The sequence below is a fragment of the Emydura macquarii genome, unplaced genomic scaffold, assembly GCF_026122565.2.
Source record: "Emydura macquarii macquarii isolate MOO-44397 ecotype Brisbane River unplaced genomic scaffold, CSIRO-AGI_Emac_v2 contig_1644, whole genome shotgun sequence".
Classification (NCBI taxonomy): domain Eukaryota; kingdom Metazoa; phylum Chordata; order Testudines; family Chelidae; genus Emydura; species Emydura macquarii.
This window is the reverse complement of record NW_027131781.1, coordinates 8,310,945-8,325,262: the sequence shown is the minus strand read 5'-3', so window position 1 is coordinate 8,325,262 and position 14,318 is coordinate 8,310,945. Positions and strand designations below refer to the sequence as shown.

General features: G+C 39.8%; 1 protein-coding gene across 2 annotated transcripts in view; it reads left to right on the top strand.

Moving 5' to 3' along the window:
* The first annotated feature begins 413 nt into the window (after positions 1 to 413).
* The window catches only part of LRRC28 (leucine rich repeat containing 28), a 142,011-nt gene continuing 128,106 nt past the window's right edge, over positions 414 to 14,318 (top strand). Inside the window, exons 1-3 of one of the 2 annotated variants that reach the window (XM_067555610.1) lie at positions 414 to 724; positions 5,910 to 6,042; positions 10,652 to 10,975. The gene's annotated coding sequence lies outside the window, so the exon portion shown is untranslated. Of the gene's footprint in view, positions 725 to 5,883; positions 6,043 to 10,651; positions 10,976 to 14,318 lie in introns of those variants that run through there. The other variant, XM_067555611.1, reaches the window with a different exon arrangement.

Below are 14,318 nucleotides of genomic sequence, written 5' to 3'. Positions count from 1 at the left end.
GTCTCCATCAGAAATCTTAAAAAGATATTTTCTTTAAATTGCATAGTTCTCTCTGATTATTTCTATACCTTCAATACACCTCCTTGCTTTCACTTCACAACAACTGAACAATGGTCTTCTCTTCCTATGTTCCAAATTCTCTTCTCACATTTAAAATTCCCTTTGGATGAATTTCACCACTGTAGTGAGTATAACACTTAAGTGGTATGTAGGGCCTTGTACAGACCTGTCTGCACCAGGGTGAATTTCAGATTTCACCATTTGGGAGTCAAATCCTCTTGCTTCTATCTCTGTATCAATGCTACTGGTTTTGAGACTACATCTGTTAACCCCACAAAGCACAAATGGCAAGGTTTCTACAAAAGGTAGCAATATTTACTGGATCATGCTCCCACAGGTTCCACCTCGAATCCATATCTATCACCGGTGGTGACCCTTCCCTTTGTTATTTGAAAAGGTGAACAAAAACGGTTTATTAAAATATCTTGGTAGTTAATATAAATTGGCTTAAAACTGGGACCCCAAACTAATAAATGGGTTACAAAGATAAACAAGTAATTCTGTACATCACCATTGCACAGAGATACAAGGGAGCCAGGGATGACAACAGAACCAGGACCACGACCAGGACAGTAACCACCAGGAAAAACACCGGGAACCAGAATGGACAGGATAGCAACAAGGACTAGGAACACTCAGGAAAATAGGATCAGGATCGCAGCAGGTAAGTAGATCTTTTCTCTTCTTTCTTCTATATGACAAGTTGCAAGCACAACTGCTATTGAGTGGGCAGCATTTCTTACCGGGAGCACAGTCTTTATATACCCTGCCATTGCTGGGCAGATTACCCGAAATCATGTGTTTTTTTCCCACCATAGAATTCTCGCCATAGCTGAAAAGAGCACCAACTGGTGAACAAGAAAGGGGACCAACATGGAGGGCAAACAACAACTATGGCAAAACAAAATGGCGAAATCTAGAAATTAACCTAACACATCAATGTACTTTAATGACAGTTTTGAACTCTCAGCCAATCAGAGTTTAATGTGGATACCCTTACATGTCAACCTGATTAGTGTGTATGCACCCAGTGTTCACAGACAATTAAGTAGAAAATGTTTCAAATGCAAGGAACATGCAATACGTTCTATAAATACTATGTTAATATTAACTGATACAACTGAAAGAGTTCCAACAGAATAGCAAAATACCAAATCAGGACAAAAAGCTTTCAATGGCAAGGTCCCAAAAGGATAAATGATAGGGTTTTAAAATTTGAGGGCGGTAACTCTGAGAGCTGGCTTTTGGATACAGTACATTTGTATTGCTACAGCTGCACACGTTGATTGATAGTGTGAGGCCGTTTCAAACTGCAAAGTAAGAATTCCAGCAAAGGAATGCAAAGAGATTGCATTGAGCACACTTCCAGGTCAGCCCAGCAGTGGTTGTAGTTCACCAATGATTTTAAAAGATGAATAAACATGTTAGAAAGAAATGGCCAATGCCTGCCATCAGTTTATAACCCATCTTCTGTGGCTTCAAGACTGCCTCTGTAACTCCCTTTGGTGATTTAGTTATTGCTCATAAAAGGCAAAGGATTATGCGAAGGGAGAACACATAGTGATGCATATCAAAAGCATCCTCTATGTCTTTAGAAACAACGTCATAGTCATACAAAGTCTGCAAAATGAAACAAACAATGCAAGAGGAACTAAATTTACTGTGATACGGTGTGCAGCATTTACTGAAGTCTGCATTCCTACATGCAGGACAGCATGGTAACCATTCGTAACCTTTAAAAGAAACTCACCATAGTGCTCTGATCTTTTAGAGGCAACTGCAGTCTGAGTCACCAAGTGAGCTGTTTCTGATGCTTCTCCTGAAGTAGGGCTTTTTCTCAGGGAAATGAAATGAGCCTGAAACAAACAAACAGAGGAAACAGTTTAGTTTACACGACACTACTTTGATGTAGTGTCACAGCTAGGTCTGTCCCCAGGGGACAAGAAGAAAATAAATGTGTTTATTTGGCAGAAAGTTTCTCTTTCAGGGAAATCAAACAAACTTTACGAATGAGATGTTGTGTGATATTAAATCAGTTTTTTCAATGTCTTCCACTGGCATTGAATCAGGGCCTAGATGACTTGTTTAGCTACCAAACCCGAATATCATTTATATTTTGTTTTAGTTCAGAAAGTAAGACCTCCCCCCAATCCAATTTTCCACTTCTGTTTCTAATGACAACAGTATTCTTATTCACATCCTGTCTTGAATTGTTGTGCATTTTTCCTGTGCACTGTTATATACTGCATAATCTACTCCAGAGATGTCAGTAGCTGTTGGGTAGGTGAAATGACTCCTGCATATAAATACTTTAAGTATGTGTGTTTAAAGTGTTTTGGGATCCTTGGGGTGAAAGGGACTATATAAATGTTGATTATTATTTGAAGCCCAGAATGAAGCATCATTTCAGTCTCATCAGTGGGAGTTTCCCTTCACTTTGGACCCAGAGGTTTACATACATCTCTTGGTGGGCATGCGCACTGCCACTCCAAACTAATGGGACTTACATATAAGTGCATGAGAGAAAAACACACCTCACAATGAGATCTATTCACTATCAAAACTTTTTACATGAAAAGGGAAAAATCCTGGTCCTGCTACAGATGATTTTTACTCCTTTCTTCATTTCTATGCCTTGTCCTTATGGGCATAGTGACAGCAATGGCAACAGGCTATAATGTTGCTGTGGCATTCTCTGCTAATAAAGACCTGCCACTGCTGCTCATCGTCATAATCACCAGTAAAAGCCTGCAGAACTATATAAGATCATGCAGAAATACAAGGTCATTTGCTTCTTTACCTTCCTCCCACACACTCTTCACTTCAGGAAGCCTTCCATAATGTAATAAGAAACATACAGGCAACTGCAATTCCTCATCTAACTGAGTAAAATCAGGAGTCTTTCATGTGGACTTGAAAAGGGAAGGACTATAGAAAAATCAAACTGAAAAGTTACTGTGCTCAATGGACATCCAGGAGAGAATGAAGGAGGAATTTTAAAAAAGTTGATTTATAGACCAAAGGTTATACTTGGTTGGCAACTCTCCACAATAAGCCATGTATGGGATATCTTGTGGGAAATGAACATGGCTCTCTCATCTCTGGAAGAGTGAGCACCAAACATGGTTATTTGCAAAAACTTCCACCAGGTTCTAATTTAAAGTGAATTTTTAAATTGTATTTATTGAATTTTGGGGACAGTAAAAACAATAAAGCTATACAGAGCAAAACACAGAGAACCATAACACAGAGAAGAACAATAATGGCTGTATGATGTAGTCTCCACCCTTCAAGTCTGGATACATTGATATCCCACCAAATCAGTCTATGTTTATATAAATATTAAGGTGAATGTACTGACTTCAAAAGGTAGCCATACACGTAACATCAGAGGGTAGTAATTTTAGAGAAGAAAGTTATCAAAAAAGGATCAATGTAGGAGTGAGTGAGGGGAACAAAATGGAGAGAGAAAAAAGCAGGGAGGGAGTGGACAGAAGAAAAGGGAAGCAAAGAGATGCAGAACTGGGCCCTTAATTTAACAGTCCCCCCTGAACTGTGAGGAGGATTCAATTATACTACATACAATACCTGCTTGGAAAAAGATAAAACTTCCTTCCTCTACCTTCCTGGGTACATCTTCCTTGTATGAAACTGGAGGGGAAAAAGCAGGAAGATGGCATGGGAGAGACTGACAGCAAAAGAAAAATGAAATGTAGCCAGTGTGAACAACAGTTTAGGACTCTGACAACAGAGTAGAAGAAAATCATCAGTCCCAATGAATTTATCCAGATATAGGCTCTAGTAATAGCTATATATTTAAACCCACAATTTAAGCCAGGTGATATCAATAAAATGCAAAATATTGCACCACAGAAAACAAGTGGATTCATCCAAAGAACACAAAGGAAATTCCTGTTGGGAAATTACAAATTACAGTGCAATTTTCTTTGGGCATGCCACCTTTAGGGTCCAATCTTGCAAACCCTTTTTCACATGAATATTCCCACTGACTTCAATAAGACATCTCTTGTGGGTGAGGGTGAGTGAGACTGGACCATTAGAAATGATGCTGAAAGACTCAAAAACAGTCTATTACATTTCAAGCAGCATGGTGCATATCTGGTATAAAAAAACTCTTTTAAAGTAATGTTAGGGTGACAAACAACTGACAAAAGCCAAGTGATGATATTTCACTGCTTTAATATTTAATAAGCAAATGATTATTTCTTTCTAGAATGCTTTACAATGATGTTCTCTTTTGCACCAGGCTAGCTTCATGAAGTAACCAGAGTGGTATGAGATTCAGAATGGATTTATCATAACTTCACTCATTTTCATAAATGGCTTATCAAATCATGGGATATGTTATCCATAGAAAAATGTACCAGCATTAAAAAAGATACTTATGGCCATTACAGAGAAGTAGCTAATTGTTGTCAGATCTGTGGCCAATACCCATAATGGGAGAGGTTTTCAAGAGTTCTGTAGCCAGAGCTGGAGCCAGATTTCCAAAACAGCTCAGCATCCAGTAGCTCCCATTGTGACATTTATGGTTAGATTTTCAAAAAAAGCTCAGTACCCAACATATTGAGCTGTCTTGGAAATCCAACTCAGTGTCTATAAACACACAGGATGGAAACTTTCACCTTAATATAAGCTATTCTAAAAACACCCAAGACAACCTTCTCCCCACACCTGCCCTCCCAAACCCCGCACCTTAAAACCCACTGGCACAAGCAAAAGCCAAGGTGCAAGTTAAGGACAGATTGGTCAGCTTTCACTTGGGTTCCTCTGTGGTCACTGACATCAAATGTGATGACTTCAAAGGGACTTGAATCAAGCCCTCAGGCTGTAGGGAAGTGTACACAGAAGAGTTTCAGCCATGGCCCCTTTGGAAAATGTTGAGAGAGAGAGAATTCAATCTCTCTCAGCTATACAGGCTTTCCCCTTAGGCCTTCTCTAGAATTGTGAAAAAGGTGTTAGTGTGTGGGGTTAAAAAGCATATTAGCTAATATAGCTTTACGCTTACATTTTAGTTGACAGGGCAAGTTTTATTTTAACACATTAGCTGGTCAAAGTGACCCACAGAGAGGAGCCTGTGCTTTAACACTTGATAAATTGTTCAAGTTAAAGTCTCTGTGGGCTTGTCTATACTAGACTTTTAGAATTTGTTAGCTGGCATGTTCTAACAACACATCTTTAACTTCTAGTACAGACAGCACAATTGCTTTCATTTGCTTCTCTTCCTCTTGCATGTAAGTGATGTAGTCTGTCCCAAGACAATCTGAGTAAGTGGTCTAGTGGGAGAGAAGGACTGCAGACAGCAGCAGAGACAAAGTCAGCTGTGAAATGATCTGAAAAAATGCAATCTGCTACAGCATAGGGAGCACAGGGGATGTTTGCCAAGTATCATGGGCAAAGCACCAGGAATTTTTCTAATATAACGGTGATCCAGTATATTCCTGAACTTAGGCTGTTACCGTTTTCTATTCAACCTCGTTAATGAAGATTTTCAGTTTCAATTTTATTCTGACTTTTCAACAGGAATTAAAATTTTCAGATAGATTTACAACTTGGATACAAAGGCTTCTGATCTTATGCTTCATTATTTAAGGAAGGCTTAAAACAATAATCACTCATCATTTTATTAATTACAGAGTCATCTGTAATGCTTAAGACTCAGTGTTCCCATATAAACCCCTGCTTTCAGAAGTATAAAACAGAAAGTTAAAGGTTCTGGTCAGAAACTGGTGATATGATCTCTCAGTCCAAGTGCAAGATGTTGCCCAAAATTTGAAGAAAATTAAATGTACAAAAAGTTTAAAGTGAAATGTTTGTGCTCCTTAAAGGTGTGGGATGATATTTCTGGGAGCTGTGGACCTCCATCTAAAGACTAATTAAATCATTGGCAGCTGCAGGATATGCTTCCACAATATTGCCGCAATAATGTGTCTCAACTCAGACCCAAAGCGATCATCTCTGGTAAGTAAAAGGCCTTTTCAGACTCCCTTGTCCATTCTTTGCAAAGCTGCTCTGCCCAGACTACAGCAAGGTGCTAATTATTGCCATCGTGCTGGTGGCCTTTGTTTTAATAATACTGAGAACATCTGTCCTGCTAGGAAACAGACTGAGACAACTGACTCATTTCATATATTCCATTAAACAGCCACTTGGTGCCACCTATATGTGTAAGTATCTAGCTCTTTACAAGTCTCTCAAGTTTTATCTTTGTTTGGGAAAAGTAACAAAACCAAAACCAAACCAGGCACCACCAACTGTGCTGATGGTTTCAGATATTCTTACTGGTAATATAGGACCTGATTCTGCAAAGTGCTGAGTGTCTTTTTATAGGAGTTAAGGGTTCTGATTGCCTGTTGCAAGGTGCTTCAGACTGTGCAGGATTGGCTCAGAGTTAGTGTTTGTAAGCACCCTAGGCAATTTTCAGTGCTACACATGGCTGTTTAGATTAGGGTATATGGAGGGAAAAATACCAGCAGTAGTGGCTGAAGCACATGGCAGCACAGTACTTCCAGGGGCCATAGGGAAATGATACTCCTATCTACTTTAAATGGTTACAGTGTGTGCTCTTCTCTAGTGTCAGTCACAGAATACAAGCCAGTGCTGAAGGTGCACTGGGGCCATAGACATGCCTACACTTACCTTGTGATATCCAGCCTTGCTAATGGGAGTATAAGCGTCTGGATTCTGGCTGTCACCGGTACAGGTATGGATGAGTCAAGCACAGAAAGCCCATCTTGAACAACTGTGAACAATTTGAACAACTGTGCAAGGAAAGCCAGGAACCTCTGTCTGAGTTCTGAATTAACTCTGTGAAAAGAAGACAATGTTTCTCACTATTTTAAATCATTTAAATCTTCTGGAAAATGCTTACCTAGAATAATATATTCTCTAAACATAGGTTTTTTCCCCCCTAAGAAATGACTTCTCTACAACGATCTATAGACTTGAAACAAACAGAATTCATGGCGGGTGGCTAATTAGCTGATTAAGCCAAGTGTCAAGCGAGCAAAAAAGAATGGTAAGATAATTCATAAATACAGAGTGAGCCAGTGAATATCTAACTCCCTTTGATTTTTTTCTAGATTATTTTAGCCTCCAGAACTTGCCAACTTTCAGGCTAGTTAAGCAAAGGAAAAGAGTATGCATTTCCCACTCTCCTTGTTTCCAAAAAGCAACTGGATCTTGCCAGGGGAGTAAAAGACTGAATGAATAGTCCCTTTGTTTGTTGGGTAGATTGTTAAAGTCAAAGAAGAACAGAAAAAGTCAAATGCCGTGATGACATCATCTTGGTAGTTCAGTGTTCCACCTAAAAACTATGAAGGAAAGGGGAGCCTTGTATATGTTGAACAAATGAAAATTAGTCTTATACATAGATCAGAAGGAAGTCATAGCTGTGTCAACATTTTATTATTATTATTTATTTTCATGGCAATAGCATCTACCGTCCCCAGTTGAGAATTCCATTTCAGGGGGATTGCATTGCACTAGGCTATACACATGTATGTCACAAAAAAGGGCCTTTTAAAGACAATGTTCTCTCTCTCTTGTGTTTGTGGCTCCAAATAATAAGATTACTTAATACTTGAAATACTAAAAAGCAAATCCTGGTCCGTATTCAACGACCAGCAGACCTGGAGCCAGATGAACTGATCATATGTGGATCTCTTGTTGCTCTTGGAGGTAGAGATAGAGGAGCGTATGCATGTGTGTTTTAAGACCACAATCAGTGGGTTGAAACAGCCAATGCAGAGCAGCTCTGCAGCCTGAGTTGGCGGAAGGATTCCTTCCTTCTGCCCTCCACACATGTACCAAACCCAGATTCTCAGACTGAGGAACTACCCTAAATTATGATTCTTCCCAACATTTACTCATGCGAGTACTCCTTAACTGCTGAGTGGTCCCACTGATTTCAGTGTGGACTAATCAGGATTACTTACATAATTAAGGGTTTGCGGGATCTGGCCTTTACATAATAAATGTCATTATCGCTGCACTGCCTAGTAATCTTCTAGAGTTGGTGGCCAAAATGGGACACTTTTGCTCATGTTAGCACAAATGTACAGAGTAAAGAAATTCATTTCAGGCATCAAATATTAAATGTGTGATAATAGAGAAAAAATGTGATTCTTATTTAGATCCACGTTTTGATCCCACTGAAGTCAATAGGAATGTTGCCATTGACTTCAATGGAACAAGGATGTAGCCCTCTATTAATTAAAAAAGTATATTCCTAGTATGAAAAATTAAACGGGAAAGAAAAACACATTATGAATTACGGGTTTTTTTTCTTGTGTTGTCCAGAGAGCTTCTCAGAAATTCATTGAGAAAACATTAGTGTATCTAATCCGCCAAATCAAGTCCACGCAAATTGCAGCAGATGTAAAAGCCTAGTCTATGAAGAATGCATTTCAAGCGACACAAAAAACTGTAGGTCTGATATTTAAAGGGATATGTTCTCCAGCAGCCAGCCCCAAGCATGAGCATCAAGCATATTGCCAGAACAAAATATCAAAGCTGGAAATGTTTTGTGTGTGATTATTTGATGGACCTCTATTTTATTTGAGTCAAAAGATAACATCAATGATCCAAAGCAGGATTACAATAAAGTTGCAGCTGTACTGCCTTTATATCCTGTATTGATAGGGTTGTCTCTAATGTGTAACTCTAATTTATGGGTTACTGATATCATAGTACAAGTCAAAATAGACAATAGCTGTTCTAAGCATATCTATACATATTTAAGAAGCTTTAGTCTACTGATTATACAAACTATGACCACAATCCTAAAAGCACCGTATCAATGGGACTGCTCAGAGGAGTACATGTATGTGTGTTTGCAGGATTGGACTCTGTAACAGCTCCATCTATCATGTACTGATAGTGAGATGATTGTCTTTGTTTAAAAATGCTGTATAAATCCGTAAAACATTTTGTTTGAACACAATCCGTGCAAGTCCTAAAATGAGTCAGCAAGCATGCTTTTAAAATCGAAGTCATTCTAATGAGGCAGGGGGAGAAGTCCCCGTCCACAGCATACATGAATGTCAGTATAATTACATGTTTGACATAAAAATTGGAGCATAGAAATCTAATCCGAGACCATCCAATTATTTTTCCATCAAGTAATTTAACAAATAAAAGTCATAATAATTGTTTTTGGGACAAGATCTTCTGATCCAAATTCTAGCCCAAAGATGAAGTTTTGCAGCTACTGTTAACCCCAAGAAATAGAATTGCCAAGAAGGGGAAATGGGATGTGCTATGGCTTCCCTATTCCTCAGCTGCCCTTTGCAACTAGTGAAAATCAGACATGGTAGGAAGAGCTCGAGGAAAGATGACTTTAAGTCCCTTTCTGGGGCTGAGTAAGGGTCAAATTGGTCCCTTCTATAATGTACAGCAATCTCAGACTTATTCTAAATTATGCTGGCTGAAATGGACCATAGGGATAACTCTGCTGGCCAAAGGATTGCCAGAGTTCATCACACTCTGGCCAAGTCCCCTTCTGTCTCCAGTCTTGCCCCCAGTGCACCCAGGAATGCCCCCCAACTCCAGGGGGAAGGGAGTGGGTAATGTAGAACTGGCTATTCTAGCTCTATGTCACCCAGTATTTCCATACAACCAGGGAATTGCCAATCGCCCTTCTAGGCATCCACTTTGCCCTGTCACAGTGACGAAAATAGTAAGGAGTCAGGAACTTAAAAGAATGAGATATACTTAGCAGACATTTGTGGACGATACTTTCTCTTATCAGCAACTTGAACACCTCTTTAGAAACTGCTCAGCCCAACTGCATTATCACTTGTTCTTTCATCTGTTTTTGCTCAAACTTTGGCTGCTTTACTTTCCACAAATCCCCTGGAATTCATTTCAAATACTTAATGAGAAGGTAGACAGTGCAACAGGAACAAATACAAATGTCCAGTCAGTTCCACTCATTTTTTTGGCCTTTAACCTCTTTATTGCTGCTAGAAAATCTGTGCTTTATCAGCAGCAGAAGCTTCCTAAAGAGAGTCCATTCAAAAAGATGGAATATCTAGCAGTATTTTAGTCTATACCTCATGTGTTGTTCAATAATGAAACAGCTAGATAAAGTAATCACATAGAACAAATGCTGGAATCCAATTATAACCACCAGATGACTTCACCATAAAGGGCTAAATCCCGCAAGCCCTTTACACACAGATTTCTCCTTGGGCTTTGGGACAGAAGTCCACTATGACCTAAATTCACTACAAGCAGGTTCCACTATATGCCTGCATAACTCAAAGAGTTGTGTACACACCATACTTGTTTTCTTCACTATTTATATGCCTATGGTATGAAAAACAGCTCACCACCTGTCTCACTTCTGTCATAATGTAATCAGGCCCTGGCATTAATACTATCCTGATATCAATGGCAGAATTAAAAAAGAAAGTTCAGTCTTATACTACCAAGATCTTGGGCAACTTAGTTGGAATGATTTTCACTGAAAATACATACTTGTAACTAGGTAGATGGAAATATGCAGATTCAGGTATGTGTTGTTTTAAAAAAATTGAAACATTTACACTTACTCTTCACTCTCCAGAGTATTACAGTCAAATCTGGGATGAATTGTGGCAGTCAGAGGGAAGGCTGAACATCTTAGCCAAGGATGCTGGGCAAATTTACAAAAAGTGCATGGAATCTTTAATGTCCATATAAAGAAGACCAGGGTTTCAGTTGTAATGTCTCATGCAAAATATTCCTGAGACACAAGAATACATGGGATCAATTTATCTTCTTCAGAAGAAAATCGAAGGGCTAAGATAAAAGAAAAAGAAAAGTCAAGAGAACATGTCAGGCAGTGACTGTGATTTCCAAATAATGCAGAAATGAAACAGAGACGCAAAGCAGTGAATAAAAGAACTAGGTAAGTTGAATGACCAGAAACAGAAACAGCCTGAGATGAATGTGAGTGAGATTTTTAGACCTCTGCTGTCATATAAATAGATAAGAAGTTTTGCTTTAATTAGATTCAATATGCAGTCAAAAGTGCTTAGGTAGTCCTCTAAAACTACTAGCTGGACAAATATTGACCTTCTTCTGTAGATAAAACACAAAGCAACTACAGTGAAGATAAAAGGATGGCAGCTCTTTGCCCAGGCAGAATGAAGAATAGAATTGGAGACAAGCATAGTACAACGTCAATGACAGCAGAGGGCAGCAGTAAAAAATATTACTGAGGTCATGTAAAAATAGACCAAAGAATGTTTCATTCCACTTGTAGCCTGAACTAACAAACATCTACATCTACTTAACTTGTACTGTTCCTTAAAAGTGAAGGGAAAAGCTGTAGATAAAATTCTGAGCTGAGCACAAATGGTCTTAACTTCAGGGAAACCTGTCACGTTTAAGGAGTTTTATAATCTAAAAAAGCAAAAAAAAAAAAATGTTATTCAATAAATGCACGTGACAGGCAGCAAACAGCAGCAATATGGATTAGATAAGGAATGATGATGGTTTATGTGAAATGAGTCTGGTGGTATTAACTGAGTTTCTAGACTACCAGTGTCCACATAGTAGAAATCCCAGTTTCAGTTGTTTATATTCTTCATCGTCTCTAAAGAGAAGCTAACCGCTGGATAAGCCATGGAGACTGAGCTACTCTCTCATCCAAAGAGGTGGCCCCTTTTTGAGACACTCTGATTGGAGCAGCGGGCGGTGGTGTGGTGGGAAAGCTTGTTCTGCCTTTTATGTATTTGTTCTGTGTATTAACAGTGGAATTTGGTCATCAGTCCTTGCACGCTTAAAACTAATAATATCACTGGGAACTGTGGTGAAGAAAGATTATAGGATCAGGTCGAAAATCCATATTAGAATGTCACCTGCCAGGATTGTTCCCTTTGGACTACTGGTAGCTTCTACCACTTCCCCAGAGAGTCTATTCCATGCCCTAATTGATCTCACTGTCCGAAGTTTCCCTCAAATCATCAGTTGAGCACAAATCTGAGTGGACACTGTGTTTTAAAAGCTACTCTTCTGAGCAAATCTTCACATAAAACAAAGGGCAAAACATGTCATTTTAATTCAAAGTAATTCAAAGCAGAGCATTTCAGCTTTCTCATTAGAACATGGCACTGAGACAAATCAAAGTGAAAGGGAGTCAATTAATGTTTAATAAATCTGAGGTAATTAAATAAAAGAACAATTTAAGCAGAAAGGTGGATGGTGCATAATCATTAACCAGGGGAACACAGACACTAGGCATGCAAGAGCTCCATCTGCCTTCCAATTCTGGGTACTGTGTGGGAGGCAACAGCTGATTTAGCAAAGGCTTAGGATTCAATGTAAAAGCACTGAAGCCATTAGTTGTAACTTTTCTATGCTCAGCTAAGCAAGTTCTGCTGCATCAACATTATTTGCTAAGGAGATAAGCTGGATGCTGGGAACCAACACATAATATGACCTGGCTCCATGGAAAGCAAAGGGATTTTTACTATTAACTGCAATGAGACCAGGATTTCACCCATTATTTTAAAAATCTCATGATTTTGGGAGCCTAAGCCATGATTTTGGAATCTTACTTAATTCAAAGATTATCTCATGAAATCCCTCTTGCTGTTAGTGATCCAAAGAAGCACTTCTTCCTCCTCCCAACTGCAATCGTATAACATCTCTTTGGCAACTACAGCAATTGCTTATATGGAAAAGTAATATTAGGAAAGCGTTTAATGTATTTTTAGGTTCATATAAAGCTGATTTAGCAGTTGGAAAAGAGAACTAGGTACCAACCAGCCCACTACAGACCACTATCAAAGGCTTCCCCTCCAGGGAAGAGGCTCCATCTAGTCACTGTAGGATCATCCTGGACCAAGCGTGACTACATAGGCTTGGTACTTGGGCAAATATTTCTGCCTTGTCTACACTTAAAAAATAAGTCGACCAAATATAGGTTGACTTACAGCCACTTACAGCATCCTCACCAGGAGGACTTCCACTGACCTAAGGGGCTGTGTGGGGAGCTGAGAGCCCACACGCTCCTGGGCTCCCTGTGAGCTGTCCCGCCACGCCCTGGTCCCAGGCGGGAGCTGGGCTCCAGCTGCCTGTAGCTTGCCAGGTCCCAGCTTGCAGGCAGAAGCCAGGCTCCAGCTGCCTGCATCCCGGCTCGCAGGTGGGAGCTGGGCTGCAGCAGCTCGCGTCCTGGCTTGCAGCCTGGAGCCGGGCTCCAGCCACTGTGGCTTGTAACAGCCCTCGGCTTCCCCGGTCCCGGCTTGCAGCTGGGAACCAGCTGCCCCTGGCTTGCAGCAGCCAGGCTGCTCCCAGGGAGTGTGAACCAGCTGCTCTCACCCACTTTCTTGTGAATTTCACCACTCCAGGGGAGAAGTGAAATTAAGAAGAAGGACAGTCCCTACACCTCTGTAAGGGGACGAAGTATCTACACAGTGTCTTCGGCCCTTGCTATGCCAACAAAAGCCCTACACCTCTTGTGGAGGTGGTTTTATTTTACAGGGCAGTTTTGTCAGGGGTGGGGAGGGGTGATGGTAGTGTGTACACCAGCACTGTTTTGACGACAAAAGCTGACTTTGGTCGACAAAACTCTCTAGTGTAGACCAGGTCTACATACTTCTCAAAAGAGAAGTATGTCCAAGAAAACCCACTTTTAGTTTTGAGCACAACATTTAAGCTGCAAATTAGCTCAGAATATTATTTTGTAATTAACACTAAAGGAGAAACCAAATCACTTTTCTGTGACACATCACTAAAACTAATGTTATCGACTCAACTACTAACAATACAGGCCTTTGACTGTGGAGTGAACATTTTTGGACTTCAAAGCCAAATTTACAAAGTCCAATTAGTGAATATATTTCAACGCGCGTAGTATCCACAACATTGAATGGAAAAGCTTGTCCATCAAAACTAGTGATTGTGGAACCTCAAAAGAGTCAAACTGTGCAGGTTCAGTCTAAACCCAAAAGTTCAGATGAACTATCTGAATCTCCTGAATCTGCAAAACTGAGAACTACAAATCTTGCAACAACAACAAAGCCTTAATAACATTACTAGTACTTCATGTTTCTATCTGGCCCTATCTCACCAAGACAGCAAATGATCACTACAGAAGGCTTTACTATTAGATTACAGAAGCCACTACCTGCAATTTTCCTAGCTTGTATAACTAGCCTGGTAACACAGAGGTATACATCATCAGTCAGGCATTTGACTGGGGCCATATTTAGCTCGGGCATTGGAATATGCAATTCTAGTCAATG